This window comes from Leptodactylus fuscus, chromosome 4 (assembly GCF_031893055.1).
Source record: "Leptodactylus fuscus isolate aLepFus1 chromosome 4, aLepFus1.hap2, whole genome shotgun sequence".
NCBI lineage: Eukaryota > Metazoa > Chordata > Amphibia > Anura > Leptodactylidae > Leptodactylus > Leptodactylus fuscus.
Window position 1 is genome coordinate 1,777,221 of NC_134268.1, and position 23,395 is coordinate 1,800,615.

At 43.5% G+C, this 23,395-nt stretch overlaps 1 protein-coding gene and 1 pseudogene across 2 annotated transcripts in view; one reads left to right on the forward strand and one right to left on the reverse strand.

Moving 5' to 3' along the window:
- The window catches only part of ARHGAP39 (Rho GTPase activating protein 39), a 207,398-nt gene that overhangs the window by 18,457 nt on the left and 165,546 nt on the right, over positions 1-23,395 (forward strand). The window lies entirely within an intron of this gene.
- Positions 3,288-3,412, reverse strand: LOC142201665 (U2 spliceosomal RNA; annotated as a pseudogene).

Consider the following 23,395-nt stretch of genomic DNA (forward strand, 5'->3'; position numbering starts at 1 on the left):
ATTGTTCCTGCTGTGGTGAGGGAGAATGGGAGCCTCAAGACTTGTAGAGCTTGGTGGGGTCTGGGCAGTCATATTTTAATACCTTCCTTGTGAATAGGTGATAAATGTACTTGCTGGTAAAACCTTTGCACTCGTCTTGCAAACAACACATTCACTTTTACTGTGAATTACTGTGGTTTTGTGGTTCTAGCACTTTTCACTTAGGCTACCTGTAGCACTTTGACACAACTGCACCATCTGAATAGACTTTTACACACTAACTGTATCCACTTGTATCTGTGAGCTACAGAAAGCAGCAACACAAATCCTATAAATCGTGTCCTTATATCCTGCTCTGTATCAGCGCAAGTAAAGTGTATCAGTCTGGGGTCTGGGCTGTTAAAGGGAATCTGTCAGGGCCATTTAGTTTACCCTTTTATAAGTCCACAGTCCATGACTGCAGTAAAAATAAAAATCTGTGTAGCTTTATATTCACTTATGGGCAGAGGCGCAGTTCTTGAGTGAAGCGAGTTGACTACACCTTGACTTCAGTGCACATTCACTAGACATCTGACACGTGCGCAGTGAAGCCGGAGTGTACGTCCTTGGATCCACTAGTGAACAGCTCCAGCGCCAGGAACATCAAAGACAAGTGAGACCTATCTCTAGGTAAGTTATTTGGGACACTAAACTCCCTGACCATAAGGATCTGTGACGGATTTAGTGTCCTAAATTGCCCTGACAGGTTCACTTTAGTGGGAGTCTGTCACCAGTGGGAGTTTGCTAACCCAGCAACACCTTCAGATAGGTCGGTCTCACCTGAATTTAATGCTGTTTTCCCCATGAAAATTTGCACCTCTGTTGCTAAGATATTCACTGCACTAATAAAGATTAAAGATGAGAAGACAGGGCCAGGCGAGATTTCAGCATAGGGAGGATGAAATTAGGTGAAGTGAGATGTAGAAGTTTGGAGCAATGGACCCACCCTCAGTGCTCCATGGGACGGTTGTGAGCAAAGTGGATGGGATTCTAGCAAATCCCTTGCCCACTTTGCGGTAAAAACCGCAGTGTGGACACGCCACATTTTCCAAAACCGCTGTGGTTCTGTAAATCGCAGCATGGTAATTATACCTATGGAAGCCCCAGTGATTTCCTCATAGGTATAATTGTAACAGAAAGTCAGTGGAGGAAAACTCTGTGAACTTTCTGTCTAAAGCGCTGCGGGAAGAACCGTAGTGCGTTGCCGCCATGGTTTTTACTGCAGCGCTTTTTTGCTGCGGGAAGTCCTGTGGAGCCTTAGTCTTATTGTGAAATAAGCGATTATCTCAGGAACGCAGACACAAATTTTCATGGAGAAAAAGGCGTTACATTTAGATGAGTCTGACCTATCAAACTATAACTGGTGAGTCACAGCATAGTCACTTATTTGCGGTTGGCTTTTCCACTTGTGCGTGTCACAAACCAACAGGAGGAACTTTTAGTTATTGCCACAAATGTGAGCTTATTGTACCCATGAAATGTTCAGAACTTGCCTCGACTGCAGTAAATGTATATGTGTCCTCAAACAGATCTGTCCCCCTTTATCTTTTAGAAAGGGCCTATTGCATGGAGGCAGAGCAGCAGCTAGCACCCGGGGCTCACACCAGTGGATATAACCATAGTGACTGCTAGGCAAATTGAGCATTTCCCTATGAGCTGGTGCTTCCATCCACAGTATAAGAGGCGATGCCTGGAGTGAAATGTGCCATGTCCTGACAGAGGATTAACACTTCCTTCATCACAGCGCTCAGTTCTCCTTGAAAAGGAATCTTGAGGTTGGAGAAATGGGGGTTTGCTGTTTGATGTGGTGCATTGTGAGCTCCCGAAGGTCTCTGGGATTGGCTGTGATCTGCCTTCAAACAGGGGTGGATAACGTCTAAATCCAGTCCTTTACACTGGGAATTATTTGCACCAAGCCTTCATCTCGGCCTGTATCTGTATCATCACAGTTATATGTATGGTCCATTTACACAAGCAGTGGCCGATTCAAGAACCTCCTTCTCCTGGTAAATAGGTTTGGGATGTGAGATTGGCTGCGGTGTGCCGGGGCCATTAGCCGGTGCTTGGTGTTCATAGAGGTTTGTTGTATTTATATTTCCTGAGATACATCAGTTTCTGGTATATTGAGATGCAGATGGGCAACGACAACGCACATGGGGGAATCTGGACTGAAAAATCTGGTACGTGCTTTGGCCAGATTAGTACAGGTCCATGACACCACAGGGATTTATTACATCACAGATCACTGCAATGTAAGGAGAGGCTTCCTTGGTTCCGGTTGGGATATTTGGACAATATAGATTACAGAATACAGATTTCTCTGTGCTTACGTTGCCTAACTGGATGAGACTAATTTTTTTTTTTATCGAAGGTCTCTGTCTGTGCCAATCAAAACACCAAGTGCACGAAAAAAGTGTGGGTGCCACACTAAAAAAAACGTGCCCAGGATGCTCGCCAAAAAACGCACCCTTCCCCTAAAGGGGAGAGAGGTACCTGACTCAAACTCTTCCCCACAAGGACCAAAAGGTGACCGAGTGGGGTCGAGTATCCGAAAGGGCCATCTGCCGGAGCAGGATGGCCCTACCAACATCCGTTTTCCCCCCCGGGCTGCCACCACCAGGGGTACTCAGGATTACCAGTCACCAAGTTTCTCTCCAGGCTGCCACCACCAGAGATACTCCTTGGCTCAGGCAAAGAGGTCTGCGCCTGCCCCGGTTCCCCAGGACAGGTCAGCTGACAGAGGGGAGAGACCCATTACAGGCCTCATCCCCAGACACCGTCAGGAAGCGTCCCAAAAGGGTACAGCATCCCTTCGTCGACACACAAAAAAGGTGACAGAGTGAGAGACAAAACGTGAGAAAAACACTAAACAAGTGGTAAAGTGCCCATCAGAGCCCGGTTTACCGCCGGATCTATAAAAATTACTCCAATGCTGGTAAACCAGGCATTAAGGAGTGGGGTGCTCAAATGGTGTAATCCAGTGCCACGCAATAGTGCCTAAATCAGTGGGTTTCCCACGCCCAGTGACTTAAGGCACCCTGGGGGCCACTCAACCCCCAGGGCACGACACCAGAGACCTTCGAGCGCTTCGCCGACCTTCAGCTAAGATCCCCAAGGGAGCATCCTGTCCCCCTTGGTGGTCGTATCGACAGCGTCTGTGGCATTCTGCCAGCCCCCTGCAGTGGGTCCATCACCTCCACTGGCGGAGCCGGCGTACTAACCACGTCCCCCATCAACAACGCCTCAAGTGGTTCTCCGTTCAGATCTCCATAGTTTTCGGCCTACTCCTGCTGTGACTGGTCGCGGACCGCAATCTCCAGCAGTTTCGCCTACTAGCTACTTCTGATAAGAACAGATACTACACTTGATCTTAGCCATAAGGCCGAGAAGCGACCAGATGAGACTAATATAACACATACTGGCAAGGGCACATTACAGATACACAGTATTGTCAGTCATGAGGTTGGCACATGGCATATCCAGGAAGGCTCATCGGACACACAGCGATGAATTCATCTTAGCGCCGTACGTTATTACATCCTCTCCATAGCAAAGAGCTTTCATTTGCTTGCAGAACCAGCTGGCATATAGCTTCTCTTACACAGAGTATTACTCCCATCATTTCTGTTGTCAGGAGTCTAATCTCCCCATCATCTCTGGATCTGTACAGTCTCAGACATAGTGACACATATATCATGATGGATGTTTTATCAGGCTGTGTCAGTACAGTCGGATCACTGCACTGATCCGCCCTGGTGTGATGGATAACTGCCGGGGCGATGCGGCATAAACCAGGCGGCCACGTCTCTGAGGACGCCAGCTTAAACAGATGCAAGGGAATCATTTTATTACATGTTAAATAAGCGATTACTTCCAATCAGCTCCGCTCTTAATTAGCACATCCTTCATTGTTCTGGATTCCTTCAGATTAACTCTTTGAGTCCTGTAATATCCGCTAAGCTATATTATTACAAAGGGTGCACCACTATATATTCAATAACCCAGTGATGCCCCCACCCATATATTGGGTGACCCTGTGATACCCCTCCCTCCCTGTGCACCACTATATATTCGGTGATCCTGTGACACCCCTCCCTCCCTGTGCACCACTATATACTGTATTGGGTGACCCTGTGACGCCCCTCCCTCCGTGTGCGCCACTATATATTCAATAACCCAGTGATGAACCCACTCTCCCTGTGCACCACTATATATTGGGCGACCCTGTGATGCCCCTCCCTCCCTGTGCACCACCATATATTGGGTGACCCTGTGACGCCCCTCCCTTCCTGTGCAACACTATATATATTGGGGGACCCTGTGACGCCCCTCCCTCCCTGTGCAACACTATATATTGGGTGACCCTGTGACGCCCCTCCCTTCCTGTGCAACACTATATATATTGGGTGACCCTGTGACGCCCCTCCCTCCCTGTGCACCACTATATATTGGGTGACCCTGTGACGCCCCTCCCTCCCTGTGCACCACTATATACTGGGTGACCCTGTGACGCCCCTCCCTCCCTGTGCACCACTATATATTGGGTGACCCTGTGACGCCCCTCCCTCCCTGTGCACCACTATATACTGGGTGACCCTGTGACGCCCCTCCCTCCCTGTGCACCACTATATACTGGGTGACCCTGTGACGCCCCTCCCTCCCTGTGCACCACTATATATTGGGTGACCCTGTGACGCCCCTCCCTCCCTGTGCACCACTATATACTGGGTGACCCTGTGACGCCCCTCCCTCCCTGTGCACCACTATATATTGGGTGACCCTGTGACGCCCCTCCCTCCCTGTGCACCACTATATATTGGGTGACCCTGTGACACCGCTCCCTCCCTGTGCACCACTATATACTGGGTGACCCTGTGACGCCCCTCCCTCCCTGTGCACCACTATATACTGGGTGACCCTGTGACGCCCCTCCCTCCCTGTGCACCACTATATACTGGGTGACCCTGTGACGCCGCTCCCTCCCTGTGCACCACTATATATTGGGTGACCCTGTGACACCCCTCCCTCCCTGTGCACCACTATATACTGGGTGACCCTGTGACGCCCCTCCCTCCCTGTGCACCACTATATACTGGGTGACCCTGTGACGCCGCTCCCTCCCTGTGCACCACTATATATTGGGTGACCCTGTGACACCCCTCCCTCCCTGTGCACCACTATATACTGGGTGACCCTGTGACGCCCCTCCCTCCCTGTGCACCACTATATATTGGGTGACCCTGTGACACCCCTCCCTCCATGCGCTTCATTAATTTGTTTACACACTTGAAGGAGACGGAGCGGCGGATCTGCATGACTTAAATAAACATTTCTTTGTCAGCCTTTCAGCCTCTGCCTTTCATTAGGGTGAGGGGTAGCGAGGGGCGCACGTGGCGCCTTACACTCTAATTATTCCCTGATTAATGAACTTGGCCACCGTCACTGACTACAGAGGATTTATCCATTGGATGCCCCGTATTAGTCACATGTGGGGCAGATTCGTCATTTTCTGCTAATGTTATCCCATGGAGGTTTACTTAACCCATATAATTCTCTATGCTGGCACCAGGGTTTATATATCTATATAGTCCTAAAGTAGAATTTGAAGGGGAATTTGACACAGAATTTGTCAAAATCTACTAGTGCTGTAGACAGGCGAGTATGGTTTTATATTCACAGTCGCCAGCCTTCGTGCAAAAAAACCCAAAACCCTGGTTATCCTGGACAACCCCTTTAAAGAGACCAGGTTGCTCACAGGCGGTGCAGCCTCTGGTACAACAGCAGCTCAGTCCTAATCAGGTGAATGGGGCTGAGATGCAATACCAAGCACAGCCACTACGATCCATACAGTGCTGTGAATGGCATTCAGCGTTCACCTGCATGGGGCAGCTTCTCCAACCATCTGATTGGGGTGAGTGGGAACCTCAGATCACATATTAATGAACTATCTGAAGGATATTGATATAGAAGTCACAGAAAACCACTTTATGTAGCAGTAAGGGTAAGTTCACACTTAAGAATTTGACACAGAATTTTAACATGACTTATTCTCTAGAGATGAGCGAGTAGTATTGGATCGAGCACCTCCTCTGCATAGTTATTGTTGTAAAAAAGCGCAAGGGAAGGTGGGAGGGGAATCGAATTTTTACTGCGTTTACCATGTGGTATTCGACTGATTACACCAATAACTATGCAGGGGAGGTATTCGATCGAATACTACTCGCTCATCTCTGTTATTCTCTACTCATAGGGGTAGGGGAGGATGTAGGTCTGTAGGGTGTCTGACCTCTAAGACCCCAGCCAGTCATAAGAATGGGGGTTCCTTGTACACTCCTGTGGATAGAGCAGCTGCATGCAAACACAGTGCGGCATCATTCCTTCAAATACAACTCTTGGCTGTCTCCAGAAGTCCCATGGCCATAGTCCACCGACATGAACATGGCTCCATTCACCTGTTCTCATTAATGATGGGGGTCCTGGGAGACTGGAGGATTTGGAGCGTCAACATTTGTGGGCCAGAAATGGGCTTGAAACTCTGTAATCTTATATTCAGTGTTCTGGGAAGAATACCCAGAGACCCAAGGATCCTCAGATATCTTACAATGGTGTGTACTAATGCAAACGCTGACCCTAACCACGCGAGACAGAGAAGTGCGAGGCCCCCAGGAGGGGTCCACACATCAGTCTCCAGTATGGGATAAGTAATGTAATGTATGTACACAGTAACTGTACCAGCAGAATAGTGAGCGCAGCTCTGGAGTATAATACAGGATAAGTAATGTAATGTATGTACATAGTGACTGCACCAGCAGAATAGTGAGCGCAGCTCTGGAATATAATACAGGATAAGTAATGTAATGTATGTACACAGTGACTGTACCAGCAGAATAGTGAGCGCAGCTCTGGAGTATAATACAGGATAAGTAATGTAATGTATGTACACAGTGACTGTACCAGCAGAATAGTGAGCGCAGCTCTGGAGTATAATACAGGATAAGTAATGTAATGTATGTACACAGTGACTGCACCAGCAGAATAGTGAGCGCAGCTCTGGAGTATAATACAGGATAAGTAATGTAATGTATGTACACAGTGACTGTACCAGCAGAATAGTGAGCGCAGCTCTGGAGTATAATACAGGATAAGTAATGTAATGTATGTACACAGTGACTGTACCAGCAGAATAGTGAGTGCAGCTCTGGAGTATAATACAGGATAAGTAATGTAATGTATGTACACAGTGACTGCACCAGCAGAATAGTGAGCGCAGCTCTGGAGTATAATACAGGATAAGTAATGTAATGTATGTACACAGTGACTGCACCAGCAGAATAGTGAGTGCAGCTCTGGAGTATAATACAGGATAAGTAATGTAATGTATGTACACAGTGACTGCACCAGCAGAATAGTGAGCGCAGCTCTGGAGTATAATACAGGATAAGTAATGTAATGTATGTACACAGTGACTGTACCAGCAGAATAGTGAGCGCAGCTCTGGAGTATAATACAGGATAAGTAATGTATGTACACAGTGACTGTACCAGCAGAATAGTGAGCGCAGCTCTGCAGTATAATACAGGATAAGTAATGTAATGTATGTACACAGTGACTGCACCAGCAGAATAGTGAGCGCAGCTCTGGAGTATAATACAGGATAAGTAATGTAATGTATGTACACAGTGACTGCACCAGCAGAATAGTGAGCGCAGCTCTGGAGTATAATACAGGATAAGTAATGTAATGTATGTACACAGTGACTGCACCAGCAGAATAGTGAGCGCAGCTCTGGAGTATAATACAGGATAAGTAATGTATGTACACAGTGACTGTACCAGCAGAATAGTGAGCGCAGCTCTGGAGTATAATACAGGATAAGTAATGTATGTACACAGTGACTGCACCAGCAGAATAGTGAGCGCAGCTCTGGAGTATAATACAGGATAAGTAATGTAATGTATGTACACAGTGACTGCACCAGCAGAATAGTGAGCGCAGCTCTGGAGTATAATACAGGATAAGTAATGTAATGTATGTACACAGTGACTGCACCAGCAGAATAGTGAGCGCAGCTCTGGAGTATAATACAGGATAAGTAATGTAATGTATGTACACAGTGACTGCACCAGCAGAATAGTGAGCGCAGCTCTGGAGTATAATACAGGATAAGTAATGTATGTACACAGTGACTGTACCAGCAGAATAGTGAGCGCAGCTCTGGAGTATAATACAGGATAAGTAATGTATGTACACAGTGACTGTACCAGCAGAATAGTGAGCGCAGCTCTGGAGTATAATACAGGATAAGTAATGTAATGTATGTACACAGTGACTGTACCAGCAGAATAGTGAGCGCAGCTCTGGAGTATAATACAGGATAAGTAATGTATGTACACAGTGACTGCACCAGCAGAATAGTGAGTGCAGCTCTGGAGTATAATACAGGATAAGTAATGTAATGTATGTACACAGTGACTGTACCAGCAGAATAGTGAGCGCAGCTCTGGAGTATAATACAGGATAAGTAATGTAATGTATGTACACAGTGACTGTACCAGCAGAATAGTGAGCGCAGCTCTGGAGTATAATACAGGATAAGTAATGTAATGTATGTACACAGTGACTGCACCAGCAGAATAGTGAGCGCAGCTCTGGAGTATAATACAGGATAAGTAATGTAATGTATGTACACAGTGACTGCACCAGCAGAATAGTGAGTGCAGCTCTGGAGTATAATACAGGATAAGTAATGTAATGTATGTACACAGTGACTGCACCAGCAGAATAGTGAGCGCAGCTCTGGAGTATAATACAGGATAAGTAATGTAATGTATGTACACAGTGACTGTACCAGCAGAATAGTGAGCGCAGCTCTGGAGTATAATACAGGATAAGTAATGTAATGTATGTACACAGTGACTGTACCAGCAGAATAGTGAGCGCAGCTCTGCAGTATAATACAGGATAAGTAATGTAATGTATGTACACAGTGACTGCACCAGCAGAATAGTGAGCGCAGCTCTGGAGTATAATACAGGATAAGTAATGTAATGTATGTACACAGTGACTGTACCAGCAGAATAGTGAGCGCAGCTCTGGAGTATAATACAGGATAAGTAATGTAATGTATGTACACAGTGACTGCACCAGCAGAATAGTGAGCGCAGCTCTGGAGTATAATACAGGATAAGTAATGTAATGTATGTACACAGTGACTGTACCAGCAGAATAGTGAGCGCAGCTCTGGAGTATAATACAGGATAAGTAATGTAATGTATGTACACAGTGACTGCACCAGCAGAATAGTGAGCGCAGCTCTGGAGTATAATACAGGATAAGTAATGTAATGTATGTACACAGTGACTGTACCAGCAGAATAGTGAGCGCAGCTCTGGAGTATAATACAGGATAAGTAATGTAATGTATGTACACAGTGACTGTACCAGCAGAATAGTGAGCGCAGCTCTGGAGTATAATACAGGATAAGTAATGTAATGTATGTACACAGTGACTGCACCAGCAGAATAGTGAGCGCAGCTCTGGAGTATAATACAGGATAAGTAATGTAATGTATGTACACAGTGACTGCACCAGCAGAATAGTGAGCGCAGCTCTGGAGTATAATACAGGATAAGTAATGTAATGTATGTACACAGTGACTGCACCAGCAGAATAGTGAGCGCAGCTCTGGAGTATAATACAGGATAAGTAATGTAATGTATGTACACAGTGACTGTACCAGCAGAATAGTGAGCGCAGCTCTGGAGTATAATACAGGATAAGTAATGTAATGTATGTACACAGTGACTGTACCAGCAGAATAGTGAGCGCAGCTCTGGAGTATAATACAGGATAAGTAATGTATGTACACAGTGACTGTACCAGCAGAATAGTGAGCGCAGCTCTGGAGTATAATACAGGATAAGTAATGTAATGTATGTACACAGTGACTGTACCAGCAGAATAGTGAGCGCAGCTCTGGAGTATAATACAGGATAAGTAATGTAATGTATGTACACAGTGACTGTACCAGCAGAATAGTGAGCGCAGCTCTGGAGTATAATACAGGATAAGTAATGTAATGTATGTACACAGTGACTGCACCAGCAGAATAGTGAGCGCAGCTCTGGAGTATAATACAGGATAAGTAATGTATGTACACAGTGACTGTACCAGCAGAATAGTGAGCGCAGCTCTGGAGTATAATACAGGATAAGTAATGTAATGTATGTACACAGTGACTGCACCAGCAGAATAGTGAGCGCAGCTCTGGAGTATAATACAGGATAAGTAATGTATGTACACAGTGACTGCACCAGCAGAATAGTGAGCGCAGCTCTGGAGTATAATACAGGATAAGTAATGTAATGTATGTACACAGTGACTGTACCAGCAGAATAGTGAGCGCAGCTCTGGAGTATAATACAGGATAAGTAATGTATGTACACAGTGACTGCACCAGCAGAATAGTGAGTGCAGCTCTGGAGTATAATACAGGATAAGTAATGTAATGTATGTACACAGTGACTGTACCAGCAGAATAGTGAGCGCAGCTCTGGAGTATAATACAGGATAAGTAATGTAATGTATGTACACAGTGACTGTACCAGCAGAATAGTGAGCGCAGCTCTGGAGTATAATACAGGATAAGTAATGTAATGTATGTACACAGTGACTGTACCAGCAGAATAGTGAGCGCAGCTCTGGAGTATAATACAGGATAAGTAATGTAATGTATGTACACAGTGACTGCACCAGCAGAATAGTGAGCGCAGCTCTGGAGTATAATACAGGATGTAACTCAGATAAGTAATGAGGATTCTCTGCGATGAAGGACTCATTGATAATGTACAGATGTGAGGGTTGTATTCCGTCTCTCTCCAGTTAGAGAACATACAGATCTCAGCAAACTGACAAAACAACAACCACAAGAGCAGTTCTCAGTTGAACATAATGCTCAGCAGATTGTTCTCCATCTCCCTTATGTTCCTTTAATTCAGACAGGGCTGTGTTCACACGCAGGGAGGGTGAAGTGTCTTCTCTGTCATGAGTCTGGCAGTGTCAGGAATATGTTGTCACCGCACATGTTGTACCTCTGCTGACCGCACAAAGGCTATAGCACATACTGTACTTTTCATGTTATTACTAGTTTACCTGTCCCTGTATACAGTAAGTCTGTGAGTGAGATGATAGCATCTCCATGTATTAGAGCTGTCATGGTCCTGGACATGTCACAACCCACTGGATGGTTTTTAGTCCTATCATCCAGTGATAAGATCTGTCAAGAGCGTGAAAGAAATCACCCAAGAAGCCATGAGTGGCAGGGAGAGATCTGATAGATAGGATTGTAGTAGTTTTATTCATTAGATCAGAAATACTGAGGCAGATTTACTAATTCTGCGGCATAAACATAGGCAGGGGGTAGAATAGCAGAACTATCACCGGGGCACAATAATAAATCTCATGAATCGTTAGACACTTAGGCACAGTACACCATTCCCACAAAGCCATGCCCCTTTAAGTAATGTGTGAACAGTGTCTGAAGCAAATAATAAATGCAAGCATGTTTGCATTTGGCGGAAGTTAAAGGGAACCTGTCAGGTCTATGTGAATGAATATACCATTAGCCAGAATTCTGCTGCATCTAGTTTCAGAAATATTGTTTTGTGTTTCTGATAATCTTTCCTGGGGTGGCCATATTGGAGTCGCACACGTCCTTCCTGCATAGACACCCCAAAATATAGCTACAAAAATGTTGTAATAAAAATTGGATTAAAACCCTGTATAATTCTGTGTCCTGATTCCTTTAAGGGCCCATGCATACGACTAAGTGTGCAGGCCAAGAGGGGTCAGATGTTTTTAGTGCCTTTTGCCTCGCACTGATTTAAAAAGGGCGGCTTGTACTCCGTTCCCTTGTCATGGAGCTGGATAGGAACGGAGTATCAGATGCCCACACGCTTGTACATGGGGCCTAAGATCTTCCTTGCTGAGTTTTTGAAGCCTTCAGTTCCACGTTCCTTCTGACAACACTGCACAATTGTCGCCCTGTTAAGTTCGAGTTGTCATAGAGAGGTTGTTGATAACAATGCTCAGGTTAGGGTTTTTTTCCTACATTGTTATGGTAGTCCGGGCTCTACGTCCTGGCTGTGTATGACTGATGACAATGAGCTGCAAAATAGCAATAACCAAGGATGAATGGTGAGCCATAAGGGCTGCTGCTGGGTGTGCTATAGAGATAGACGCTGCACTGTCTGTGCGCACTGTGGTGGGGGGAGGGGGTGTGTGCCTTCATTTCCTCTCATATAAATGCTAGCCTATGTCAAGAAGTGACTTTTTTTTTATTGGATTTCATTTTTACTGGCTCAGTTCCTAATTCTTCTGGCTCTTGTAAACCCTGCAAACAGGCAAATGCTTTTTGTTAATGAAGTGCAGGCTTGACATGGCGGCGGCATTCATCACATGGAGTGGGCTTTCAGATTAGAGAGATTGCGCTGACATCATCTATAGCTTTGCTGGGTGACAGTGATGTAAGACGCTCGCCGACTGTGTTATTGCTTCTTCTCTTGATCCCTTTTTCCAGTGTTATAGAATGGATGAGATGAACTCCTGGCGCTCGTAGTCAGACGATCCCAGACACTCCCTGTTAATGTGCAGCTTTACCGGAAGCCATTACCCACCCCAATGAAGAGATTCACAGAATATTTTCCTGGCTCTCATTGCACATTACTGACTGCGCCTTCCTGCTACACAATGGAGGGTAGTGACAGCTGTCACCTCTAGTCTGACCCTATGTGCAGATAGGACGCTATCACTTTATGGCGATGCCGCCATGTGTCGCTGAGCAGCAGGCCGGCTATATTCTCCAGTATCTAACAGAGACTAAATGAGTGATTATTTCCATTCCCCTTCATGTATTTGTAGCCTGATTGTTGGTGCCGTTATGGTTCTTGTCATCGTTTATGTATTATCTGGTATATTAAACAGAAATCGCTGAAAAATAAGAAATAGTCAAATGTTTCCTTAGAAATATGAGAACTATAGTTTTATACATAGAAAATAATAGCATGTGTCATAACAGAAGCCTCACAATCTCTGCACAGGACAATTATTGGGTGCTCATGTAGAGGTAGTCACTCACACGAGGCTGCCAATGCTTGCCCGATTATATATGTATTCACAGGGACCTAAGAGAGGTGAGTACTGGGAAGGACTATACTCACCTCTCACTCCCTGCCCTCTGGTAAGCCATGGCCGCCTCTGTCCGTAGTGATTTAACCTGTCATTGCTCCCTCAGTGACAGATGGCGAGATGGACTCACAACCCGATCCGCTAGATTTACTAATACTTAGACAGACAGTCTGCACATATACCAGATTTATCACAGTGACTGATGGTGGGTCATAGATTTGGTGTATCTTTATAATGACTAGTCTAAGCTTATACCACCTTGTAGGTTCAGTTCATATCTGTGTCTGACCACTACAATAGGGGATACATATGGAGCTCGATAGACCCCACTGACTAAGCCAATGGAGACTGACATAGATGTGAACTAAACCTATTGGCTCACTTTGAGTTAAAAGTCTATGATGTAACTTTGGTGCACCTTGGAACATTTAGGACCCTTTTTCTCAAAACACACAACCACATGTATAGTGTGTCGATAAAATTTAGCGCAAGCTAGATGTGCCAAGATTCGCCATGTTTACATCAGTCTAGTTGTAACCACTGTAGTAAATCTGGCCCAGTGTGTTAGGGGGCATTCACACTACGTAACGCCAGCGTGTATCACAACCGTACACACCGGCGTTACAGCAGGGCTGCCAAACACTTCCCATTCATTTCTATGGGAGCCGGCATGCGAGCGCTCCCCATAGAAATGAATGGGCTGCTTCTTTCACTGCGAGCAGTCCCATTGAAGTGAATGGGAAGTGCCGGCGTATACGGCAAGCTCTGCTCATGCCGTGCCGTACACGCCGGAACTTCCCATTCACTTCAATGGGACTGCTCGCAGTGAAAGAAGCAGCCCATTCATTTCTATGGGGAGCGCTCGCATGCCGGCTCCCATAGAAATGAATGGGAAGTGTTTGGCAGCCCTGCTGTAACGCCGGTGTGTACGGCTGTGTTACACGCTGGCGTTACGTAGTGTGAATGCCCCCTTAGGCTGTTATGCATTTACCGCACAATGCAACCACAAACACTGAGCAGCTCTTGTGTCTTACCTGTCTTATCCTTTAAGATGTATATACTGTAGTGGGGACAGTCTCACTAGATGTATGTGGGATCTGGGAGCCATGACAATGGCGTACATTGAGACCTAGGACTTTTTAACACATTAGGTGTCAGAAGAAAATCATGTCCACAGCTGTGGTCCCAGAACAATGCTAAGCTAACAATGGTGTAGGACTATATTGTGGTGTCCACTTCCAGGGATCATGGGGAGACAAGTCTGTAAGAAATCTCTACCACAGTGGTCCAGGTCAGGGGACGGGGGAAGCTGCTGCAGTCATGGCAGAATCCTCTGTACAAAACTGCATTGTGATACCGCTCCCCACTATCCACTATGTTAACCCTTAGCACTTGTTCCCACCCACCAGGTTAGCCCCATACATTGTCTCGGAGACGTGACCGACCTCTCTGCTGATACCGGCTCCAGGTTATGCTCCTGCTAATAAAAAATACATTTCTTAACTAAGATTGATGGATGTGACCGGACAGATTACATCAAGGCTTACTTCAATGTCATTTCTATCCCGATAAATCTGTTAGATTGGAATCAATAACACTACCCTGCAATAACAAGCACTGCCCTATAATATATTCCCCGGATTCAGGGGCCAAAATCTATACTGAGTACACGGAAGTAACAACGTGACGTAAATTAGACACTATTATTAATAGTCTGGTAACATTTAGGCTGTATTCACACTTTCATAATTCACTTTTGCCAAATCCTGACGTTTATTCTGCACAAAGAATCTGCAGCAGAAATTTCAGACTGATCTTCACATTTTTGCTGCTGTTGGATCTGCAAAAAGAACAACCTTATTGTCATTCAATGAAGCTTTTCCATGCAGAAATTGGAGAATGCTGTATATTCAGCACAAATAGATATTCTGCAGGGATAGCGCATACTGCATATACCATGCGGATAGAGCATGCTGCATATACCATGAGGAGAGTGTGCTGCATATACCATGAGGATAGAGTGTGCTGCATATACCATGAGGAGAGTGTGCTGCATATACCATGAGGAGAGAGCATGCTGCATATACCATGAGGAGAGAGCGTGCTGCATATACCATGAGGATAGAATGTGCTGCATATACCATGAGGATAGAGTGTGCTGCATATACCATGAGGAGAGTGTGCTGCATATACCATGAGGATAGAGTGTGCTGCATATACCATGCGGATAGAGCATGCTGCATATACCATGAGGATAGAGTGTGCTGCATATACCATGAGGATAGAGTGTGCTGCATATACCATGAGGATAGAGTGTGCTGCATATACCATGAGGAGAGAGCATGCTGCATATACCATGAGGATAGAGTGTGCTGCATATACCATGAGGAGAGAGCATGCTGCATATACCATGAGGATAGAGTGTGCTGCATATACCATGAGGAGAGAGCATGCTGCATATACCATGAGGAGAGAGCATGCTGCATATACCATGAGGAGAGTGTGCTGCATATACCATGAGGAGAGAGCATGCTGCATATACCATGAGGATAGAGCATGCTGCATATACCATGAGGATAGAGTGTGCTGCATATACCATGAGGAGAGTGTTCTGCATATACCATGAGGATAGAGTGTGCTGCATATACCATGAGGAGAGTGTGCTGCATATACCATGAGGAGAGTGTTCTGCATATACCATGAGGATATAGTGTGCTGCATATACCATGAGGATAGAGTGTGCTGCATATACCATGAGGATAGAGTGTGCTGCATATACCATGAGGATAGAGTGTGCTGCATATACCATGAGGAGAGAGCATGCTGCATATACCATGAGGAGAGAGCATGCTGCATATACCATGAGGAGAGTGTGCTGCATATACCATGAGGATAGAGTGTGCTGCATATACCATGAGGAGAGTGTGCTGCATATACCATGAGGATAGAGTGTGCTGCATATACCATGAGGAGAGTGTGCTGCATATACCATGAGGAGAGTGTGCTGCATATACCATGAGGATAGAGTGTGCTGCATATACCATGAGGAGAGTGTGCTGCATATACCATGAGGATAGAGTATGCTGCATATACCATGAGGATAGAGCGTGCTGCATATACCATGAGGCTAGAGCGTGCTGCATATACCATGAGGATAGAGTGTGCTGCATATACCATGAGGAGAGTGTTCTGCATATACCATGAGGATAGAGTATGCTGCATATACCATGAGGATAGAGCGTGCTGCATATACCATGAGGCTAGAGCGTGCTGCATATACCATGAGGATAGAGTGTGCTGCATATACCATGAGGAGAGTGTTCTGCATATACCATGAGGATAGAGTGTGCTGCATATACCATGAGGATAGAGTGTGCTGCATATACCATGAGGATAGAGCGTGCTGCATATACCATGAGGAGAGTGTGCTGCATATACCATGAGGAGAGTGTGCTGCATATACCATGAGGATAGAGTATGCTGCATATACCATGAGGATAGAGCGTGCTGCATATACCATGAGGATAGAGCGTGCTGCATATACCATGAGGATAGAGTGTGCTGCATATACCATGAGGAGAGTGTTCTGCATATACCATGAGGATAGAGTGTGCTGCATATACCATGAGGATAGAGTGTGCTGCATATACCATGAGGATATAGTGTGCTGCATATACCATGAGGAGAGTGTGCTGCATATACCATGAGGATAGAGTGTGCTGCATATACCATGAGGATAGAGTGTGCTGCATATTCCATGAGGATAGAGTGTGCTGCATATACCATGAGGAGAGAGCATGCTGCATATACCATGAGGAGAGAGCATGCTGCATATACCATGAGGAGAGTGTGCTGCATATACCATGAGGATAGAGTGTGCTGTATATACCATGAGGATAGAATGTGCTGCATATACCATGAGGATAGAGTGTGCTGCATATACCATGAGGAGAGTGTGCTGCATATACCATGAGGATAGAGTGTGCTGTATATACCATGAGGATAGAATGTGCTGCATATACCATGAGGATAGAGTGTGCTGCATATACCATGAGGATAGAGTGTGCTGCATATACCATGAGGAGAGTGTGCTGCATATACCATGAGGATAGAGTATGCTGCATATACCATGAGGATAGAGCGTGCTGCATATACCATGAGGAGAGTGTTCTGCATATACCATGAGGATAGAGTGTGCTGCATATACCATGAGGATAGAGTGTGCTGCATATACCATGAGGATATAGTGTGCTGCATATACCATGAGGATAGAGTGTGCTGCATATACCATGAGGATAGAGTGTGCTGCATATTCCATGAGGATAGAGTGTGCTGCATATACCATGAGGATAGAGTGTGCTGTATATACCATGAGGATAGAGTGTGCTGCATATACCATGAGGATAGAGTGTGCTGCATATACCATGAGGATAGAGCGTGCTGCATATACCATGAGGAGAGTGTGCTGCATATACCATGAGGAGAGTGTGCTGCATCTACCATGAGGATAGAGTGTGCTGTATATACCATGAGGATAGAGTGTGCTGCATATACCATGAGGATAGAGTGTGCTGCATATTCCATGAGGATAGAGTGTGCTGTATATACCATGAGGATAGAGTGTGCTGTATATACCATGAGGATAGAGTGTGCTGCATATACCATGAGGATAGAGTGTGCTGCATATACCATGAGGATAGAGTGTGCTGCATATACCATGAGGATAGAGCGTGCTGCATATACCATGAGGAGAGTGTGTTGCATATACCATGAGGAGAGAGTGTGCTGCATATTCCATGAGGATAGAGTGTGCTGCATATACCATGAGGAGAGAGCGTGCTGCATATACCATGAGGAGAGAGCGTGCTGCATATACCATGAGGATAGAGTGTGCTGCATATACCATGAGGAGAGAGCATGCTGCATATACCATGAGGAGAGTGTGCTGCATATACCATGAGGATAGAGTGTGCTGCATATACCATGAGGATAGAGTGTGCTGCATATACCATGAGGATAGAGTGTGCTGTATATACCATGAGGAGAGTGTGCTGCATATACCATGAGGATAGAGTGTGCTGCATATACCATGAGGAGAGTGTGCTGCATCTACCATGAGGATAGAGTGTGCTGTATATACCATGAGGAGAGTGTGCTGCATATACCATGAGGATAGAGTGTGCTGCATATACCATGAGGAGAGAGCATGCTGCATATACCATGAGGAGAGAGTGCTGCATATACCATGAGGATAGAGTGTGCTGTATATACCATGAGGAGAGTGTGCTGCATCTACCATGAGGATAGAGTGTGCTGCATATACCATGAGGATAGAGTGTGCTGCATATACCATGAGGAGAGTGTGCTGCATCTACCATGAGGATAGAGTGTGCTGTATATACCATGAGGAGAGTGTGCTGCATATACCATGAGGATAGAGCGTGCTGCATATACCATGAGGATAGAGTGTGCTGCATATACCATGAGGAGAGTGTGCTGCATATACCATGAGGAGAGAGCGTGCTGCATATACCATGAGGATAGAGTGTGCTGTATATACCATGAGGAGAGTGTGCTGCATATACCATGAGGATAGAGCGTGCTGCATATACCATGAGGATAGAGTGTGCTGCATATAACATGAGGAGAGTGTGCTGCATATACCATGAGGATAGAGTGTGCTGTATATACCATGAGGATATAGTGTGCTGCATATACCATGAGGATAGAGTGTGCTGCATATACCATGAGGATAGAGTGTGCTGCATATACCATGAGGAGAGTGTGCTGCATCTACCATGAGGAGAGTGTGCTGCATATACCATGAGGATAGAGCGTGCTGCATATACCATGAGGAGAGTGTGCTGCATATACCATGAGGAGAGAGCGTGCTGCATATACCATGAGGAGAGTGTGCTGCATATACCATGAGGAGAGAGCATGCTGCATATACCATGAGGAGAGTGTGCTGCATATACCATGAGGATATAGTGTGCTGCATATACCATGAGGAGAGTGTGCTGCATATACCATGAGGATAGAGTGTGCTGCATATACCATGAGGAGAGTGTTCTGCATATACCATGAGGATAGAGTGTGCTGCATATGCCATGAGGATAGAGCGTGCTGCATATACCATGAGGATAGAGCGTGCTGCATATACCATGAGGAGAGAGCATGCTGCATATACCATGAGGAGAGAGCATGCTGCATATACCATGAGGATAGAGTGTGCTGCATATACCATGAGAATAGAGTGTGCTGCATATACCATGAGGATAGAGTGTGCTGCATATACCATGAGGAGAGAGCATGCTGCATATACCATGAGGATAGAGCGTGCTGCATATACCATGAGGATAGAGTGTGCTGCATATACCATGAGAATAGAGTGTGCTGCATATACCATGAGGAGAGTGTGCTGCATATACCATGAGAATAGAGTGTGCTGCATATACCATGAGGATAGAGTGTGCTGTATATTCTATATGGGCAGATATTTTGCAGGGATAGAGGATGTTGCTTATATCATGAGAATGGAAGATGTTGTATAGTCTGCAAAGATAGAACACGTTGTATATATACCATAAAGGATAGAGCATGCAGAATAATCTGCATGGATGGTGTATACTGTATATTCTATGATGATGGTATACGCTGTATGTTCTATAAGGATAGTGTACGCTGTATATTCTATAAGGATAGTGTACGCTGTATATTCTATAAAGATAGTGTACGCTGTATATTCTATAAGAACAGTGTACGCTGTATATCCTATAAGGATAGTGTACGCTGTATATTCTATGATGATGGTATACGCTGTATGTTCTATAAGGATAGTGTATGCTGTATATTCTATAAGGATAGTATACGCTGTATATTCTATAAGAACAGTGTACGCTGTATATTCTATAAGGATAGTATACGCTGTATATTCTATAAGGACAGTGTACGCTGTATATTCTATAAGGATAGTATACGCTCTATATTATATAAGGATAGTGTACGCTGTATATTCTATAAGGATAGTGTACGCTGTATATTCTATAAGGATAGTGTATGCTGTATATTCTAAAAGGATAGTGTACACTGTATATTCTATAAGGATAGTATACGCTGTATATTCTATAAGGATAGTGTACGCTGTATATTCTATAAGGATAGTATACGCTGTATATTCTATAAAGATAGTGTACGCTGTATATTCTATAAAGATAGTGTACGCTGTATATTCTATAAGAACAGTGTACGCTGTATATCCTATAAGGATAGTATACGCTGTATATTCTATAAGGATAGTGTACGCTGTATATTCTATAAGAACAGTGTACGCTGTATATTCTATAAGGATAGTGTACGCTGTATATTCTATAAGAACAGTGTACGCTGTATATTCTATAAGGATAGTGTGCGCTGTATATTCTATAAGGATAGTATACGCTGTATATTCTATAAGGATAGTGTACGCTGTATATTCTATAAGGATAGTATACGCTGTATATTCTATAAGAACAGTATATGCTGTATATTCTATAAGGATAGTGTACGCTGTATATTCTATAAGGATAGTGTACGCTGTATATTCTATAAGGATAGTGTACGCTGTATATTCTATAAGGATAGTGTACGCTGTATATTCTATAAGGATAGTGTACGCTGTATATTCTATAAGGATAGTGTACACTGTATATTCTATAAGGATAGTGTACGCTGTATATTCTATAAGGATAGTGTACACTGTATATTCTATAAGGATAGTGTACACTGTATATTCTATAAGGATAGTGTACGCTGTATATTCTATAAGGATAGTGTACGCTGTATATTCTATAAGGATAGTGTACGCTGTATATTCTATAAGAACAGTGTATGCTGTATATTCTATAAGGATAGTGTACACTGTATATTCTATAAGGATAGTGTACGCTGTATATTCTATAAGAACAGTGTACGCTGTATATTCTATAAGGATAGTGTACGCTGTATATTATGTAAGGATAGTGTACGCTGTATATTCTATAAGGATAGTGTACGCTGTATATTCTATAAGGATAGTGTACGCTGTATATTCTATAAGGATAGTCTACGCTGTATTTTCTATAAGGACAGTGTACGCTGTATATTCTATAAGGACAGTGTACGCTGTATATTCTATAAGGATAGTATACGCTGTATATTATATAAGGATAGTGTACGCTGTATATTCTATAAGGATAGTGTACGCTGTATATTCTATAAGGATAGTGTACGCTGTATATTCTATAAAGATAGTGTACGCTGTATATTCTATAAGAACAGTGTACGCTGTATATCCTATAAGGATAGTGTACGCTGTATATTCTATGATGATGGTATACGCTGTATGTTCTATAAGGATAGTGTATGCTGTATATTCTATAAGGATAGTATACGCTGTATATTCTATAAGAACAGTGTACGCTGTATATTCTATAAGGATAGTATACGCTGTATATTCTATAAGGACAGTGTACGCTGTATATTCTATAAGGATAGTATACGCTGTATATTATATAAGGATAGTGTACGCTGTATATTCTATAAGGATAGTGTACGCTGTATATTCTATAAGGATAGTGTATGCTGTATATTCTAAAAGGATAGTGTACACTGTATATTCTATAAGGATAGTATACGCTGTATATTCTATAAGGATAGTGTACGCTGTATATTCTATAAGGATAGTATACGCTGTATATTCTATAAAGATAGTGTACGCTGTATATTCTATAAAGATAGTGTACGCTGTATATTCTATAAGAACAGTGTACGCTGTATATCCTATAAGGATAGTATACGCTGTATATTCTATAAGGATAGTGTACGCTGTATATTCTATAAGAACAGTGTACGCTGTATATTCTATAAGGATAGTGTACGCTGTATATTCTATAAGGATAGTGTGCGCTGTATATTCTATAAGGATAGTATACGCTGTATATTCTATAAGGATAGTGTACGCTGTATATTCTATAAGGATAGTGTGCGCTGTATATTCTATAAGGATAGTATACGCTGTATATTCTATAAGGATAGTGTACGCTGTATATTCTATAAGAACAGTATATGCTGTATATTCTATAAGGATAGTGTACGCTGTATATTCTATAAGGATAGTGTACGCTGTATATTCTATAAGGATAGTGTACGCTGTATATTCTATAAGGATAGTGTACGCTGTATATTCTATAAGGATAGTGTACACTGTATATTCTATAAGGATAGTGTACGCTGTATATTCTATAAGGATAGTGTACACTGTATATTCTATAAGGATAGTGTACACTGTATATTCTATAAGGATAGTGTACGCTGTATATTCTATAAGGATAGTGTACGCTGTATATTCTATAAGGATAGTGTACGCTGTATATTCTATAAGAACAGTGTATGCTGTATATTCTATAAGGATAGTGTACACTGTATATTCTATAAGGATAGTGTACGCTGTATATTCTATAAGAACAGTGTACGCTGTATATTCTATAAGGATAGTGTACGCTGTATATTATGTAAGGATAGTGTACGCTGTATATTCTATAAGGATAGTGTACGCTGTATATTCTATAAGGATAGTGTACGCTGTATATTCTATAAGGATAGTCTACGCTGTATTTTCTATAAGGACAGTGTACGCTGTATATTCTATAAGGACAGTGTACGCTGTATATTCTATAAGGATAGTATACGCTGTATATTATATAAGGATAGTGTACGCTGTATATTCTATAAGGATAGTGTACGCTGTATATTCTATAAGGATAGTGTACGCTGTATATTCTATAAGGATAGTGTACGCTGTATATTCTATAAGGACAGTGTACGCTGTATATTCTATAAGGATAGTATACGCTGTATATTATATAAGGATAGTGTACGCTGTATATTCTATAAGGATAGTGTACGCTGTATATTCTATAAGGATAGTGTACGCTGTATATTCTATAAGGATAGTGTACGCTGTATATTCTATAAGGACAGTGTACGCTGTATATTCTATAAGGATAGTATACGCTGTATATTATATAAGGATAGTGTACGCTGTATATTCTATAAGGATAGTGTACGCTGTATATTCTATAAGGATAGTGTACGCTGTATATTCTATAAGGATAGTGTACGCTGTATATTCTATAAGGACAGTGTACGCTGTATATTCTATAAGGATAGTGTA